Below are 17,121 nucleotides of genomic sequence, written 5' to 3' on the forward strand. Positions count from 1 at the left end.
TACCCCAAGGTCACTATTGATAACCAGTCCTGTGCCATCTGATGGCATCATCCATAGCCACGATTATGCTTTTACTGGTAGGATCCTCTCGGAGATCATAATCCTGCTCTACATGTGGACTCCAACAGTATATACTTTTGCCCATATTCACACGTGTGACTTCTGAGCTAAGGAAGCTGGTCCAAATGGGCTTCTTACCTCAGCCATACCTGGACCGGAAGTGGCCTTCCCCATGTATTCCTAGACCAGGGTATCTAGGCTTTGCCACCCAACCAGGCTTCTTTTCCCTTGGGGAACATTCCCCTCTGGAAGCCTTGTAGTGTATTCCTCTCATCAGACCTCAGATATGACAATGCTAACACAGCAGACAGAGAGGTTCCAACCATGTTACTCCAAGAAAGGAAAGAGCCAATAGGATCCCTGTACTCCCAGAGAGCTCAATGAACCCCATTCAACTTGCTCTCCTCTTTGCAAGTGACCAGCTATGCCAAGAGCTCTTAGGAGAGGTAACTTTTGTTGGAAGTTAAAAGGTCCTTCTACTCTCTTGCCCTGGAGCCCACTGGGTTTCCTAGTCTTACATTCCATTACTGGAAAAGTAAATCTGCTTCAGTGTGGCCATCTGTGTCCACCTCCTGACCAAGAAGTGATTGTAAGTGAACTTCTCTTGTTGAAAAAAAAATTTCAAGTTCTTACTCGCTGTGCAATCTATAACTCACATATCTAGTCATCGGGGGCTTTAAAATATACACGGGACAGTGGTATAATTATCTGAATTCCTTTCTTTTTCTTTTCTTTTTTCCCTTAGTATATCATGCCAGGTTTTCACATTGCCATACAAAGGTTTGCCTGATTCACGTTAATGCCTGCATAATATGGGAAATATATAGTACTATCACACTTAATGTGCACCATGCACATCCTTAAATATGTTTAGTTCTTAGGACCACACCATGAGGTAGGTGCTATGTAGACTCCATTTTATTTTTTTAATGTTTATTTAGTGTTAAGAGAGAGAGAGTATGTGTGTGTGCAAGTGGGAGAGGGACAGAGAGTGAGGGGGACAAAGCATCCTAAGCGGGCTCTGTGCTGACAGCAGACAGCCCAATGTGGGGCTTGAACTCCTGGACAGGGAGATCATGACCTGAGCCAAAGTCAGACTCTTAACCGACTGAGCCATCTAAGTGCCCCTATAGACTCTATTTTATAGTTGGGTAAACTAAGGTGCAGAGAAATTCAGTAACTTGCTCATAATCCTAAAGTTAGTAGGTATCCACAGCCAGCATTGGCACCCAGGCTGTCCGGCTGTGGGGTGCCGTGGCCTTACCTCGCTTGTCCCTGGCTATGCTATGCCCATACCACAGCTTTTTTAGCCATTGCTTTGCGAATCCTGTTCCAGATTTTAGTCTTTGTTGGCATTCCTTACTCACTAGCACATTCTTGGATGCTTCTCCTGCCTCACAATGATGTGTGTTTAGGGAATTAAAAAATACCCATTATCGTAGCTTACCTCAAAATTAAAGTAATTATTAGATAGATGACTCTTCTTTCAAAAATGTTTTATATTCCAAAATCTCAATAAAAATTACTTTTGGGTTATCAGCAGCTTTGGCAAATCCACATTACATCCACGGGCCATTACCATCGATAATTGAGAACTCACACACGTGTTAATCAATCATTTATTCCTGCCTCTCATCTCTCCTGCACGGTTCTAGATGTTGTCTAGCTTAGTGTTAGTTCTGGGAAACAGTGGAACTGTATCACCCTTTGTAGTCCAAAAAAATTGTTATCACAGATATAATGAATTATATAAAATTGGAAAGGTGGGGTGCAGTGGGCTGCAGTGGGGAGGGGATTATGCTGAAAGATTTTCCATTTTCACTGGCAACAATTTTTTACTATGTAGCACCATTTGCTTGTCTACTCAAGGTATACTTTCTACCCTTTCCCAGAAGCTCAAGAGTAAGAGAAAGGAAACTGAGCACAATGTAAAATGTAATAGATTAGGCTTCCCCATTCAATTCAAGATGAATCTTTCCACTTTGAGGATAACAGAAAAAAGACTGGTTTAAGAATAATAACCCTGAGTTCAGATCTTACCAACTGTGTGATTTTAGACAAGGTTCTCTTAAAAATATTTTTAGTCTATTTATTATTATTATTATTATTATTATTTATTTTGAGAGAGAGCAAGCAGGGAAGGAGCAGAGAGAGAGAGAGAGAGAGAGAGAGAGAGAGAGAGAGAGAATCCCAAGCAGGGTCGCATTGTCAGCACAGAGCCCCAGGCAGGGCTGTAGTTTACAAACCACGAGGTTATGACCTGAGCTGAAACAAAGAGTTGGACGCTTAACTGACTGAATCACCCAGGTGCCCCTAGACAAGGTTTTCTTAACCCTGGCACTGTTGACGTTTGGGCTGGGTAATTCTTTGATGGGAAAGACCGTCCTGTGCATTGTAGGCTGTTTCCCACCGCTCAGGGTCTACCCACGAAATGCCAGCAACAGCCCCCTCTCATGTTCCAACCAAAATTGTCTCCAGACATTGCCAAATGTTCCCTAGGAAGTGAAGTCACTCACTCCCTAGAGCGAGAACCACTGCTCTAGACAAACCTCTGAATTTCTTAGAACTGCAGTTTCTTCATCTCTAAGAATGAGGATCATTTTATTTACTCGATAGAGTTAGCATAAAGAGCTAATATATTTATACAAAACTGTATATTATGAATTGTTACTTAAATATTAAGTTAGATGTTACTATTGTAATTTATTATTTAGCTTACACCTCCATTTTAGAGAGTGCTATATATATATGATCTGAAATATATTCTTGATATATTATGAATCTCAGAATATATTTCTATGTATATTTCTAAGAGGGATTATTAAAATAGTTATAACAGATGGAACAGGTAGGCACTATTCACTATTGTCTATAAACTAATAGTGAACATTGTTCTATTTCATAACCACAGGCTGCACCCTGCTGCTGGTTAACCCATTTTCAAAAGGCCTGCTGTCAGTCCTACAGGAAAATTGGTACACAGAGTATAAAGGAGAAACCATCCCTATGACCAGGAAAAAATCACAAAGAGTATATGTTATTCAGGAGGCCAGGAGATCATCCCCATTTGCAAAGCACAGCAAAGGAAATAATTCCTCCTAAGGAAAAATGCAATTTCTCTGATTCCTGGCTTATACAGTCATCCCTCTTATCTGTGGGAGATCCATTCCAAGACCCCCAGTGGATGCATGAAACTGCAGATAATACCGAACCACACACACACGCACACACGCACACACACATACACACACACACGCACACATACACGCACATACATGCACACATATACACCATGTTTTTCCCTATACAAACACACCTACCATAAAGTTTAATTTGTAAATTAGACGCAGTAAGAAATTAACAGCAACAATAAAACAGAACAATTATAAGAATATACTGTAATAAAAGTTATGTAAATATAGTTTCTCTCTCACCCTCAAAATATCTATTGTACTCATCCTTCTTGTGACAATACGAGAAGACAAAATGCTGAGGTGATGAGACAAAATGAGGTGCATGACCCACATGTTGTGACATAGTGTCAGGCTACTGTTGACCTCCTGACTATGTGGCAGAAGAAAAATCGTCTGCTTCTGGAGCGCGAAGAAAGGCGGGGTGTGTGTAACTGACACCGCGGGAAGTGAACCCCTGGTTAAGAGGGAATACCATACCACCGAGTGTGGTCTTCTTACCCTGAGCATCATTTAGAAGCTTGAATTGTCACAACTAATGTTCATGCCATGAGCTCTATGTCCTTGGAGCTCCCTAGTATCAGATGTCATGTCATTTGGAACCAAAAGCTTCCAAAGGGTTGACACTTTGTGTCATGTTCCCTGTGTCCCTGTAATAAGGGACACTTAACTGTATACAAAGTGTATACTTTGTATGTTTAGTGCATACAAAGTAACAGGTCCTTGCATGGGACAGGCACTGAACACATCTTTATTGAATGACTGGATAATCATTGTGCTATACCTTAACAATAGTTTTCAAAAAGCAGTAGATACAAAGACTGTGCACATAAATACTGACGGAAGGTTTTAATTCTGCCACTTCATCAATTTATTTCAGGCAGATTCTTCCCTTTTTCTGCTATGCTCCTAACCCCACCCCAAAATTCTTGGAGAACTAGTTCTGATATGTGTCAAGGTCACACACTGGGACGCCTTCATTGGGGTGGATGCAAATTTCCTTCCTTTCCACATCTTCCTCTTTTTTCTTCCTCTGGTATGGGTTAGACGAGCCCTGCTGGGTCTTCCGTTGGGAGGTTAACAAAGGGTTAAGATAGGAGCTCTGGAGGCCTGCTTGGAGCTGGCTCTGGTCCAGGTTGTAATAGCAGGAAGAAGAGGGTCTTTGCTTTCTGAACATTGCCCAGGGTAAAAGAATGCGGGGATTTAGGAAGGGGAGCAGAATGGCAGGGGATGTGCCAGGACGTGATCTCCCTAGAGAAGGGGATAAGGAAAGCCCAGCATCTCCAGTAACCAATAGATGAAAACCCAACTTCTGCAAGGGACCAGCGGTGACCTCAGTTGTAGGGACCCTCATTTTATCACCTTGGAAAGCAGAGTGGAGTTAGAAGAGGGTTGTGGGTCCTTATAATGTCTACATTTAGGGACAGCCTACTGTGTGCTGGGACTCTTCCTGCAGGCGCCATGGGAATGGGGAGAAGTAGAAGTAGTGATGGCTGGTGGAATTGCAAAAGGCAGATAATTGAGGTAAGTAGATTGGCACAAGGTTGAGGACCCCCATCTTGGACAAAAACAATTGAGATTCCAGCCGCTCTCACTTTTTAGTTGTAAGAAACTTTCTGCTATACAGGCCTCGTCCACCTGAGGGCAACTGGGATTTCAGGGAAAGGCACCCAGAGGGGCATTTGTCATGAAAGGGGGAGACAAAACTGGTAGTCCTGACACCCTAACAAAGTGTGGAGGTTGGCCAGGTCGGTGGTGGGGAGCTGCTATGAACACAGCATATGGCCAAGGCTGAAAGTCCACCATACCCTGTCACCCAGGCATAGTGAGACACTTGGAAAAATGACCAGACCAATGAATATAAACTAAAAGAGCTGCAGTCTTGGAGTATCTGGGTGGCTTAGTCAGTTAAGTGTCTGATTCTTGACTTTGGCTCAGGTCATGATCTTAAGTTCGTGAATTTGAGCCCCCATCAGGCTCTGCACTGGGATTCTCTCCATCCCCCTCTCTCTCTCTCTTTCTGCCAGTCCACCACTCATGTGCTCTCTCTCACTCTCTTGCTCTCAAAAATAAATAAACTTAAAAAAAAATTTTTCAATAAAAAAAGAAAAGAGCGGCAGTCTTGGAGTTCAAGTTGGGACACCATTGTGCCAAGGAATCTGGTCCATCAAGGCATTGTGCAGATGAAAAATTCCACCTGATGGTGTGAGCTGAGTTTTCAGTGGTGACCCTGTGTAGCAGGGCAGAAGTAAAAGGGCCAGTGGACTGGTTAGATTGTCCAGTTCTCTTTTCTAGAACGGGGAGGTAGGTACACTGGCCCTTTAGACAGAGTAAACTCCCTGGGCACCTTTTCTGGGCAAGGTAGAGGTGTCAAGTGGCAGGTATTGGAAATCTATCTAATTTGAGCATATGGAGGTATGAATGATTAATTGGAAACATCAAAGAGATGGACTTGTATTAGTACTCCAAGCTGTGGAGCAAATCACACCAGCGACATAGGCGTTTTCCACACACTTACATATAGGTACACACACAGACACACATGTAGTCTCACATGCACACACCCCAAAACCTGATGAGGCAGATATTATTGCTTCCCATTTCACACATGAAGAAATAAGGGTGCAGAGGATTAGATAACTTACCCAAAGCCATAGAGCTAAGATGTGGTTGTCATAGTTGAAACTGAAGTTTGCACTCCTAAACACATTGTGCTTCAACTGTGCCCTGCTGACTCTGAGGGCAGTGGTTCTCAAAAAGTGGTTCCTAGACCAGTAGCACCGCATCACCTGGGAACTTGCTAGAAATGCAGATCCTTGGGCCTCACCCCACACGTCTTGATCAGAAACTCTAGGATGGGTCCAGCAATCTGTTTTACAAGCAATATTTTCTTTCCTATTTTTCACTGAGTTTTTAGTTTCCAGTGTAGTTAACATCGAGTGTCATATTTGTTTCAGGTGTACAAGCAATATTTTCATTTTATCACTCCAAAGTTTGGAGTGTAAAGGTCTGAGATGCTTTTGTAAAATCTTCACTCCAAACAACAGGTAATACCTGTTAACTTAAGCAGGTTAAGTATTTTCTAAGCAAAAAATTCTAGGCTAGAAATAAACCGATAATCTAGACTGGGTCCTGATTTAAAATCATATTTATTCAAAGATGCTCATTTTTCTGGTGGATAGATGACAATTGAAATACTAGATAATATTTATCTACTGTAACAATGATGTTAAATTAACTCACAATGCTCACTCATAACATTGTTTGCATATACTTCCATTGCTTAGGAAAGTGCTACCTAATTTATTTCCCACACATCAAAATCCACTAAATTGACATAATTACATTATTTTCTCTAGATATGCTGATGGGGGTCTGGTCTGCATACCTCAGAGGGGAGGGGGATGAGAACAGCAGGTGATATCATGTGCCATATGTTCAGCAATATCTATAGCACTGTAGGTACAATGATCAGAGGTGAGAGTATTTATGAAATCTTTTCATTGTTGGGGGATGTGATGAATTTTATGTCCATATTTTATTCTTTTTCCAAGTATTGTATTTTTTCATATGCTTTTATTTTTAAAAAATCACAGACACACTAGAATTTATTCCCATCTTCCAAGGAAACCTGTAAACCAACGGAAATATTTTTGACTATCTGACAAAATGTCTGATAAAAATGTGTTACTCTCCAAGGTCAGTAGGTCAAGTGATCGATTTAATTTGATGCAGACTTTTACAATAAGTTTTCCAGCAAATTATAAATGTTGTGTGTAAGATTTTGTGAGGATTTCTCCCAAGTTACAAGGACAGTGGATTCAAAAAGCAACTAATTTCTACTTAACCCTGCCCCTGGCTGCCTTTCTTTGGCAAGTTTAGTCCCCAAAGAATCAACAGGACAAACACAAGAGAATCTATTCTCCAAGAGACTAAATAAAGATTTGGAATTAGATGCTCTGGGTCCTAATCCTAGGTCTGTCAAAAAAACAAAAAACAAAAAACCACAACTTTTTATATGCCACTGTTCACAAGTTTTATTTCCTAGTTTTTAATTTTTTTTTTTTAACATTATTTATTATTGAGAGACAGAGAGACACAGCATGAGCAGGGGAGGGGCAGAGAGAGGAGGAGACACAGAATCCAAACCAGTCTCCAGGCCCTGAGCTGTCAGCACAGAGCCCAGCGCGGGGCTCGAACTCACGGACTGTGAGATCATGACCTGAGCCGAACTTGGACGCTCAACCGACTGAGACACGCAGGCACCCCTCCATTTCCTAGTTCTTAAAAATTGAGCAATCTCACAACCTGAGCACCAGACTGATAACGGAAAGGTTGTCACTAATACAAAAAGCTATCATCCTGTCAATGGTGGTAATCATAAAGACCTAGTATGTGCAATTCAATTTAAGGAATGAGCTCAAGGAAAGAAACTGCCAAGGTTTTTTTCGATGTCGTTAACACCCGCACAGAATATACAATGCCATGGGTGTGGACTGTGTACATAACTCAGTTATATTTTCACTACACGAATACTATTTCCCTGCCCAGCTTTTCATTCAAGTGCTGATTTCTAATACCTGTGAACAAATGTGCTTAGCCCTGCTAATGCTGATAAAAACTACAAATCTGTCTCCACTGTTGATCTACGAATGAAAGCGGTATGCCATGCACTCCATCTCACTGTACCCTTAATGGAAAATCAGCAGGGCTGTTAGCAAAATTTCCTGCACCACAAAAAGATAATATTAACTCACGCACTTTAGGAAAATTCCCCAAATCCATCTTCTTCTCCTGATAACATTATAGAAGTTTTTGATATAATGATATTTTGAGGGGTTTGGGCCTAGGAAGGCAATTTATTACACAGTCACGTTAAATCCTTTTCCACCTAAGCCTAAAACTTGTTGACCATCTTAAACTCCCACCCTCAATAGTTGTAAACATTTACAATGCAAAGAGAAGATTAGACCCATCTAGCATCTTGCTACCATGTTTCCACAATATAGACCTTCAGTATGTTTTAGAGGAAGGCATTGAGTGAAATACCCTTCTCCTTTCTGATTAGTCTGATCGAACCACTTAAAGAGTCAAAGAGGTGAGATCATTTCTTTTTGGTTCCAGAAAATTCTGCTTTGTGACTTGTTTTTATAGAGCACGTTGGGCAAAGAAAAGGCTGGGCTATGTGAACAGTGACAAGGAAGTGACACCTTCAAGGAAGGCATGATCCTTTAGAAGATAAGCTCCAGAGGGCAGGGTGTATTTGATTCATTGGGACACTATCATCTCAGTGAGTAGGTTTGGAACCAAGGGGGATGGCGGAGGTGGGTAGGAGGTGCAGGCGTTAATGTGTACAAATGGCCAGCAATTACATCACAAAAAGGTAGGAGGCTTCTGTGCTCAGGATAAACTAACTCTGTCAACAGTCAGCCTTGTTCTAAAAGAAACCGCTGCTGCTAGGAAAACCCACACTCGATTTATTGAAAAGAAGTTCAGAAACATCTGGAGGCAGCATTTTTCATGCAGTTCTTTGAGGCAACAATCTAGAAGTGTCATTCACCAAACGTGCACTGAGTACTGGCTTTCTGAAGGGCGCATGCCGCATGCGGGGCACTTGATGGATTCCGAGGAAAGCTCTGCCCTGTGGGAGTTGTCAAGGTTTGGGGGAAGGAAGGCAGGTTCAGAACCACTGACAAGAATGTACATACGGCTTGTGTGTAACCTGTGAGTGGTACTGAAGAATGTTAGCAGTGAAACTAAGAGCTGTGATGGAATGATTAAAAGTTTGAACTTTAAAATGCATTCAGAAAAAGGCGAGAGTAATTGCAATGGACCTGAATTAACCTTGAAGACAGAGATATGTGTGAACTTGGTGCTCTCATTCTGTTGCAGCCACTCTAACCTCTTTGCTTTTTCCTCCACCACATCTGGCATGTGCCCCCAGGGCCTTTGCACTTGAGCTTTGCTCAGCTTGGAGCACGTTCCCCCAGATATCTGCAGGCTCCCTCCCTTACCTCCATCAGCCTTCATTGTAGTGTCATCTTTGCAGGGAGTCTTCCCTAATCGCTTCATATGATACTAAGACTTCTTTGCTCATCCATTGTTTGCATTCTTTTTCTCAACAGCACTTACCACTATCTTCCGTACCCTATGTTTTACTTATTTGCTTATTTATTTTTTCAGTATCCCTGCTAGACTATAAATAAGTTCGACAAAGGCAGGATTTGTCTGTTTCCTCACCTAGTAGTACCTAGAACATTGCTGAGACAGTAATAGGCACTGACCAAATATTTTTGGAACGAATGAATAGAACTTGCATCAAGGAAAGTACATTCTACAGACCTATGTGCCGAGCACTGAGATAAATGTTTATTATAATCTGTCACATCTTTGACAATATGTAGATAAATGCATTCATGTAGGGGCAGGGGTGGAGAGGATATCCATTTTCTTGGCCTAATGCTCCTGTGCAGAGGGTCTTTTGTTCAAGTAACTTGACCTTTCTTCCCATACCTTACTCCTGCAGGCTTATAAAGTTTGATTGATGTTACTGAACATGCTCAGCTCAGCGCCTTCTTGGGTACTCTTCCTTGGGGGATGCCACAGGATATTTACACTCTGGCCTATACTTGGAGTAGGCCTTTGTTTGCCCAGCTCTATTGGCCACTGTGGGGATGTCTCTCTTGTTCAAGGGATTCAATACTTCAGTATTGGGGAGATTTCTAGGCCTCTAATCTAAAGCCACATTCTCTCATCATCTGTCCTGGGGCTGTTTTTCCATTGATTCCAAATTCAGAAGGTGATAAAAAGGAGGCTATATATTGACTCCTTAATGGTTACAACAGGAAGCTATCCACCAAGATGGAAAGATTGTACCTATGGAGGTGGTCAACATGGCAGCGTGAGGCATTCCAGAGGAAAGAGTCTGGGACAGCAAAATTTTATTGCAAGACTTGGCTCTGACTTTTGTGACATTTGCCATGCCTTGCAATTTCAACAGTATTTTACATGAGCTGGATTTAATATAAGAGAAGAACTGAGCACTACCTACAAGTCCTGGAATGCAGCACTTCTGCCAGTACCACGCAATTCAATCACCTACTGGACTTATATGAAGTGTTAGCACTGGGAGCCCAAGAAGGCCTTCCAAGATTCACTGACACTCTCATGAATCCAAACAACGTGGCAGAGCTCTAGCTGACTGAGAAATAAGAGAAGTAGAGAGAGCAGTATGGTGCACAAGAGTCTGGCATGAGTCAAAGACTTTGAGGAGATCAAGATTTTCATTCACAGATGCAAAAACCATAGCTACTGCCTCAAATCTTTAGTAATGGTTGCACAGATAAGACCTTGGTTGGGTCCAGACAACTCTGGGTTGGCTCACCTTTCACGACTTCCACAAACACTCACTGGAGCTCAATGCTCCAAAACCCTAGCATTGTACCCTGCAGCATTCTAGCACAAGAACAGCCTTGACTTATAAAATTGATCTTAAAGGAGTTTGGATTGAATATTTTCCGCCACCTACTATGAATTCATGGCCAGTTGTGCCCCCTTTGCTTTCTACTCACCATCTGCTCTTCTACCTCTATTGGCCCATTTTTTCTTCAGGTATCCCCATAGATTCTCTGAGTGGCATCCTACTTAGAGACTTCCACCTGCTTGCAGACTTGAAGCCAGATAGCACATGCTTAAAATTCATTATTTTCTGAAGTTGTCATAATGAAAGGCATACCATTGCTATTCTCGGTATGATTTAGACCACTGCTGTCCAGTAGAAATATAATGTAAGACACATGTGTCGTTAAAATTTTTTTAGGAACCACATTTAAAAAGTAAAGATGGGGCACCTGGGTGGCTCAGTTGGTTAAGCATCTGACTTCAGCTCGCGGTTCATGCATTCAAGTCCCGCACTGGGCTCTGTGCTGACAGCTCAGAGGCTGGAGCCTGCTTTGGGTTCTGTATCTCCCTCTTTCTCTGACCCTGCCCCACACTTTCTCTCTCTCTTTCTGTCTGTCTCTCTCTCTCTCTCTCTCTCTCTGTGTCTCTCAAAAAATAAACATTAAAAAAAAAGAAAAAATTGAAGATAAACAGGGGCTTCTGGGTGACTCAGTCAGTTAAGCATCCAATTCTTAATATTGGCTCAGATCGTTAAGATTGAGATCCATGTTGTGCTCTGCCCTGAGCGTGGTGGACCCTGCTTGGGATTCTCTCTTGCCCCCTTCCCTGCCCCTCCCCCATCACGTGCACACTCTCTCGAAATAAATAGATGAACATTTTTTAAAAAGTAAAGATAAGTGAAATTAATGTGATATTTTATTTAACCTGATATATCCAAAATAGTATACATTCCACATGTAATCAATATAAAAATATTAGTGAGATAGTTACATCTTCAAAATCGGGGCTGTATCTTATACTGTATCTCACTGCAGATATGCCACATAGATTTCAAGTGCTCAGTAGCTACTGCATCGGCCAGTGCAGACTGAGATGGTGTCACCTTACATTCCTGGGAAGACTGGAAATTCAGAGTGATGTGGATTCTTGAGTTCAGGGAGACCCTCTTAGGGCTGTGTGAAGGGGGCAGAAATGGAAATGTTTGAGGATCACTGTAATAAAATCAGGTTTGTCCCTTTATTTCATTTGCGTTAAAGGATTTCTACATTGTGTTTGCTGATAAAGGTTATCTGACACTGGCAAAGTTAATGTCCTTGAGCCTCTGAGTTCATCATGTATTACACAGAAACAATATAGTAATAATAATAATAATAATATATAACCATAATATAATAATAATCAGTAGCTTGCTCAGTGAGTATCCAGCTCACTGGGTTGTTGTGGTGAAGAAATGGGAAAGCACTAAGCAACATTGTTCACAATATTATTTATTTGGTGAAAAATTGGCCTTTTCATATTAAAAAAATAGCTTTATTGAGGGAAACTAGACATTCAGTAAACTGTACGTATTTAAAGTGTACAATTTGGCATACATATATACCCATGAAATCAATTAAGATTTGCACATATCCATCCCCCGCCCTCAATTTTTTCATGCTCCTGTTATACACACCGCCCTCCTGGCTGCTCCCTCCACCCCACCTCGCACCTCTGTGCCCAGGCAACCAATATTTTGCTTTCTGCCACAGTAGTCCACATTTTCTGGGATGTTTATACACGTGAAATCCTACAACGTGGAATATATGTATTTATCAGGCTTCTTGAACTCTGTGTATTTATTTTTGGATCCATCCAGGTTGTTTGACTTAACAACAGTGGTTGGAGGAGGTCTTCGAGAGGTCATGGCCTCCGATCGACCTGTGAGGAGGGGCAATTGGAGGCTCCTGACCCCCTCCCCTGTCTCGGGAAGGTGCGTTCCTTGATTCCACTGCCACAGCGCCGCAGGGACGGACGCAGGCGGCCTTCAGAAAAACCACCAGGAGGGCGTTCGTGGGGAATGAATGCAGGTAAGGTCGCGGTGTAAATGTTTAAGATTCTGGCGGGCGATGCCCAAGTAGATCAGACCCCTTGCATGTTGGAACTGCGCCTCGGATCTGGAGTGGCGGGCCTCTGCAGTGGGTCTCCCGTGCCCCCCGCGCGCAGGGCCGGGTTCCCCCCCCCCCCCCCCGGCGAGTGGCAGGCCCGCCCGGAGAGGCAGCCATGGGCTGTGGCAAGGAGGCATCCGCGGGGAAATTCGGGGTGCCCCTGGACCTCTGGGTGGGTCGGGGTGGGCTTCCGGGCTGCGCGGTGGGTCAACCACCCACCCCAGCCGGAGGCCGAAGCAGGGTTAGCAGGCTGGGAGAAGAGCTGAGGTTAGAGACGGGCTGCGGGCCTGCGGACTCCACGGGCTCCCGGGCTGGCAGCGCAGAGACTCAGGCGGAGACCTTGGCTGACCTCCGAATCAGGGCTACCACTTGAATTAGTGAATTAGCCGTGTCTGTGACTCCGGAAGGCGTGGGCTGGGAGCTGTGGAGGGAGTACACCCAGGACTTGGGTCCCAGCTCCGGAAGGGACAGAAACCCAACACCCTTCCCGCAGAGTAACAGCTCCTGGTGGTGCGCACAGTGCTGCAGCGGGCAGAACCTGGCGGGGGGGTGGTAAGAACTTCCCTTCCTCATCAAGGCATGGGTGGAGAACGTGTCCCGTGGGCCCACGTGTGCCGGGGCTCAAACTCCGGTGTTGGCTCAGTGGCATGCCTGTCGTAGCAGAGGGGGACCTTGTCCGCCAGCCCGCTGTTTCTAGAAGTGTGGGTGCTGCCAGGTCCTGTAAAGTGTGCAGATCGTCCCAGTGCCCCTGCCCCTATTCCTGTGGCGGTCCCTGAGACCTGTGGAGGAGTGCAAGAAATCCCTGCCCGCGCCCAGCATAGAGATGCCTGGAGATAGGCAGGAATGCTGAAGCCAATGGGGCCCAACTCAGTGATTTTTCCAGTGACCACGCATGTGCTCTGGCAGATCCCACCACATTTACTACATAAGCGATCCTATCTGTGGAGAAAGACAGTTTTACTTCATTTCCAATATCGAGGCCTTTATTGTCTTACTGCACTGGCCATCACCTTAAATGTAATGTTCAATAGAAACGGTAAAACCAGACATTTTTTTGCCCTCTTCCTGATTCTAGAGGGACAGTACTCCGTCTTTTATCATTAATTATGATGTCAGTTGTGTAGCCTTCTTTTCATTTTTAAAATAAATATCCTTTATGAGGTTGAGGAAATTCCCTTTTATTCCTAGTTTGATGAAAGTTAAAATTTAGAATGAATGTTGAGGGGTGCCTGGGTGGCTCAGTCGGTTAAGCATCCGACGTGGGCTCAGGTCATTATCTCACGGGTGGTGGGTTTGAGCCCCACACCGGGCTCTACGCTGACCCTTGCTCAGAGCCTGGAGCCTGCTTCAGATTCCGTGTCTCCTTCTCTCTCTGCGCCTTCCCTGCTTGTGCTCTGTCTCACTCTTTCTTTCAAAAATAAATAAATGTAAAAAAAACCCCACCAAATTTTAGAATGAATGTTGAACCTGCTCAGCATCAAATGAGTTTAACATTTTTTTTCTTTGGTTTTTAATATGGTGATTTATATTAATTGATTTTCAAATGTTAAACCAGCCTGAATTCCTGAGATTAACCCCAGTCTAGCATGATATATTATCCACTTTATATATTGTTATATTTAAGTACTAAAATTTAGTTTAGAATTTTAGTTTTGAACCTGTGTTCATGAGGAATATTGGACTTTGGTTTTCTTTCTTTTTTGAAATTGTGGTAAGAACACTTATCATGAGACCCTTAACAAAATTTTAAGTGCACACTGCAGTATTGCTAACTATAGTCACAATATTATACAACACATCTCTTGAGTTTATTCATGCTGCATAATTGAAATTTTATACCCATTGAACAACAACTCCCCTTGGCAACCATTAGTCTACTGTCTGTTTCTAGAAGTTTAACTATTTAAAATACCTCATGCAGGATTTGACTTTCCATGATTGGCTTATTTCACTTAGCATAGTGTCCTCTAAGCTTATCCATATTGTCACATACAAGATTTCTTTCCTTTTTAAGGCTGAATAATATTCCATTGTGGGTGTGCATCACGTTGTCCTGATCCATTCATCTGTTGATGGACATTTAATTTGTTTCCATGTCTTGGCTATTGTGAATAATGCCCCGATAAACTTGAGAATGCAGATACCACTTCAAGACCCTGATTTCAATTCTTTTGGATATATAACCAGAACTGGGATTGCCTGATCATATGGTAGGCCTATTTTTAATTTTTCGAAGAACCACCAAACTGTTTTCTGTAGTAGCTGCACCATTTTATATTTCTACCAACAGGGTACAAGAGTACAAGAGTTCTGATTTTTCCATCCTCGACAAAACTTATTATATATATATATATATATATAGCTATTATATATTATATACTGTATATATTATATGCTATATATAATATATAATGTGCTATATATTATATGCACATATATATTATATATATATGATATATATATATATATATATATAATCTATATAGCAATCCTAAAAGATTTGAGGTGATACTTTGTTGAGCATTTCCCTGATGATTAGTGATGTTTGACATTTTTTCATATAACTATTGGCCATTTGCATGTCTTTAGATAAAAGTCCTTTGTCTATTTTCCAATCAGGTTTTTATTTTGTTTTGTTTTGTTTTGTTTTTGCTGTTGAGTTGCAGGTTCCTTACACAGTTTGATTATCAACCTTTATCAGATATACAGTTTGCCAATATTTTCCCTCATTCCATTGGCTGCCCTTTCACTCTCTTGTTTCCTTTGCTGTGCACACCTTTTCAGTTTGATGTAGTCCCACTTGTCTATTTTTGTTTCTTTTGCTTGTGCTTTGGTGTCATGTCCAAGAAATCATTCCCAAGACCAATGTCAAGAAACTTTCCTTTTGATTACGGGCACTGTTCCCAGCCCAGTGTGAGCACTGAGCAGTGCTCTTGCAGGTGGTTCTTTCTTGGGCCTCAGGTAGAGCCATCACTTCCTGTGCTAATCGGTACTTTGATAAATATTCAAGGATGTCCTTGTGCAGTTCTCTGGAGTTATTGCTGTCTGGTCCTCTGTCTCATCAATGTGAGTTGCCTCGGTCTTTCCAGAGTTTCGGTTGTCTTCTCAACTCAGAGAACCTTGAAACCCTCCAGTCATTAAATTGGGCAATCATAGGGCTCACCTTGTTCATTTCCGATCGCTTAGGGATCACAGTTCTTTGTTGCTGCATGCCTAGCAAATTAAAAACTATTCTTTCATATATTTTGTCCACTTTGGGGGTCCTTTTGGCTCTTTTAGGTGATGGTAAATTTGGTCCATGTTCTCCCATCTTAGTTGGGAAGCTTCATTCTTTCAACAAACGTTTAAGTGCCAGACAATGGGGTTATCCTTAGAAGATTGTAATACCACTTTTGTAGTGGATGAAAGAAAAAGAATATTGTTGCTGGGATGGGCCAGCAGTATATACAATTAGAGTGTATTCAGTGGTGTTACCAAAAAGTCTCTTACCAAACAAAGAAAGCAGAGGGTCATTCTCTATAATGTTGACTCTGATTGACTCTAAAAGATGACTCTTCTGAGGACATGACTCAGTCTCTATTTCACGTGTTTTCGTTAGTAACAATACCTATGGAACTCAAGACTCTCTAGGCCTTTGTTTTCTCATCTAGAAGATGGGGATAATTATAGTAGGTCTCACAGGGTTCATAATGAGAATTTAATGAGACAGTATCTGCAGTGCTATTAGATTCATACCTGACACACAGAAGTGCTCAACAAAGGTCAGGAAATCTTTAATCTTTCTAGATACCTCCCAGTTCTTGTACTACTATTGAATTTGCAAAATGATCCATATTTACTTTATTTCCTGTCTTCTTCACCCTTTATCTCTCTCTCTCTCTCTCTCTCTCTCTCTTTCACACACACACACACACACACACACACACACACACCCTCTTCTTTTCTTCTCTGCAGGCTTAAGAGTAACTACTTTGGTTTGTCATAATAGTGACATTTTAGTTAGAGGCATCCAATTTCAGAGTTGCAAGTGCACTTCATGACCATTTTATCCAATATCCACCGCTCTCCATGTTCTTCACAGAAGGAAAGTATAATCTAGAGAAAGGAAGTGGTCTGTCCAAGATCACAGAGTTGGTAGTGGTGGAACACATCTTCCATCTGGGTGTTTTCTCCACAAAACAACACTACCCCTCCCTCTTTCTCATTCTCTAGGCCTCTCTCAATTCTGGGAAATACTTTGACGTTCACAAGTAGGAATTTCACAGAATATTACAGACACACTTATACCATAGTTCTTTGTAAGATTTTAAAATTCCTTTTTCCTT

General features: G+C 42.2%; 1 long non-coding RNA gene across 2 annotated transcripts in view; it reads left to right on the plus strand.

Moving 5' to 3' along the window:
- The window catches only part of LOC113602356 (uncharacterized), a 115,088-nt gene that overhangs the window by 10,739 nt on the left and 87,228 nt on the right, over positions 1-17,121 (plus strand). For both annotated transcript variants that reach the window (XR_003423786.2, XR_008291483.1), the window contains exon 3: positions 12,508-12,718. This is a non-coding gene — a long non-coding RNA (uncharacterized LOC113602356). The remainder of the gene's footprint in view (positions 1-12,507; positions 12,719-17,121) is intronic.

Source organism: Acinonyx jubatus, chromosome D3 (genome assembly GCF_027475565.1).
Source record: "Acinonyx jubatus isolate Ajub_Pintada_27869175 chromosome D3, VMU_Ajub_asm_v1.0, whole genome shotgun sequence".
NCBI lineage: Eukaryota > Metazoa > Chordata > Mammalia > Carnivora > Felidae > Acinonyx > Acinonyx jubatus.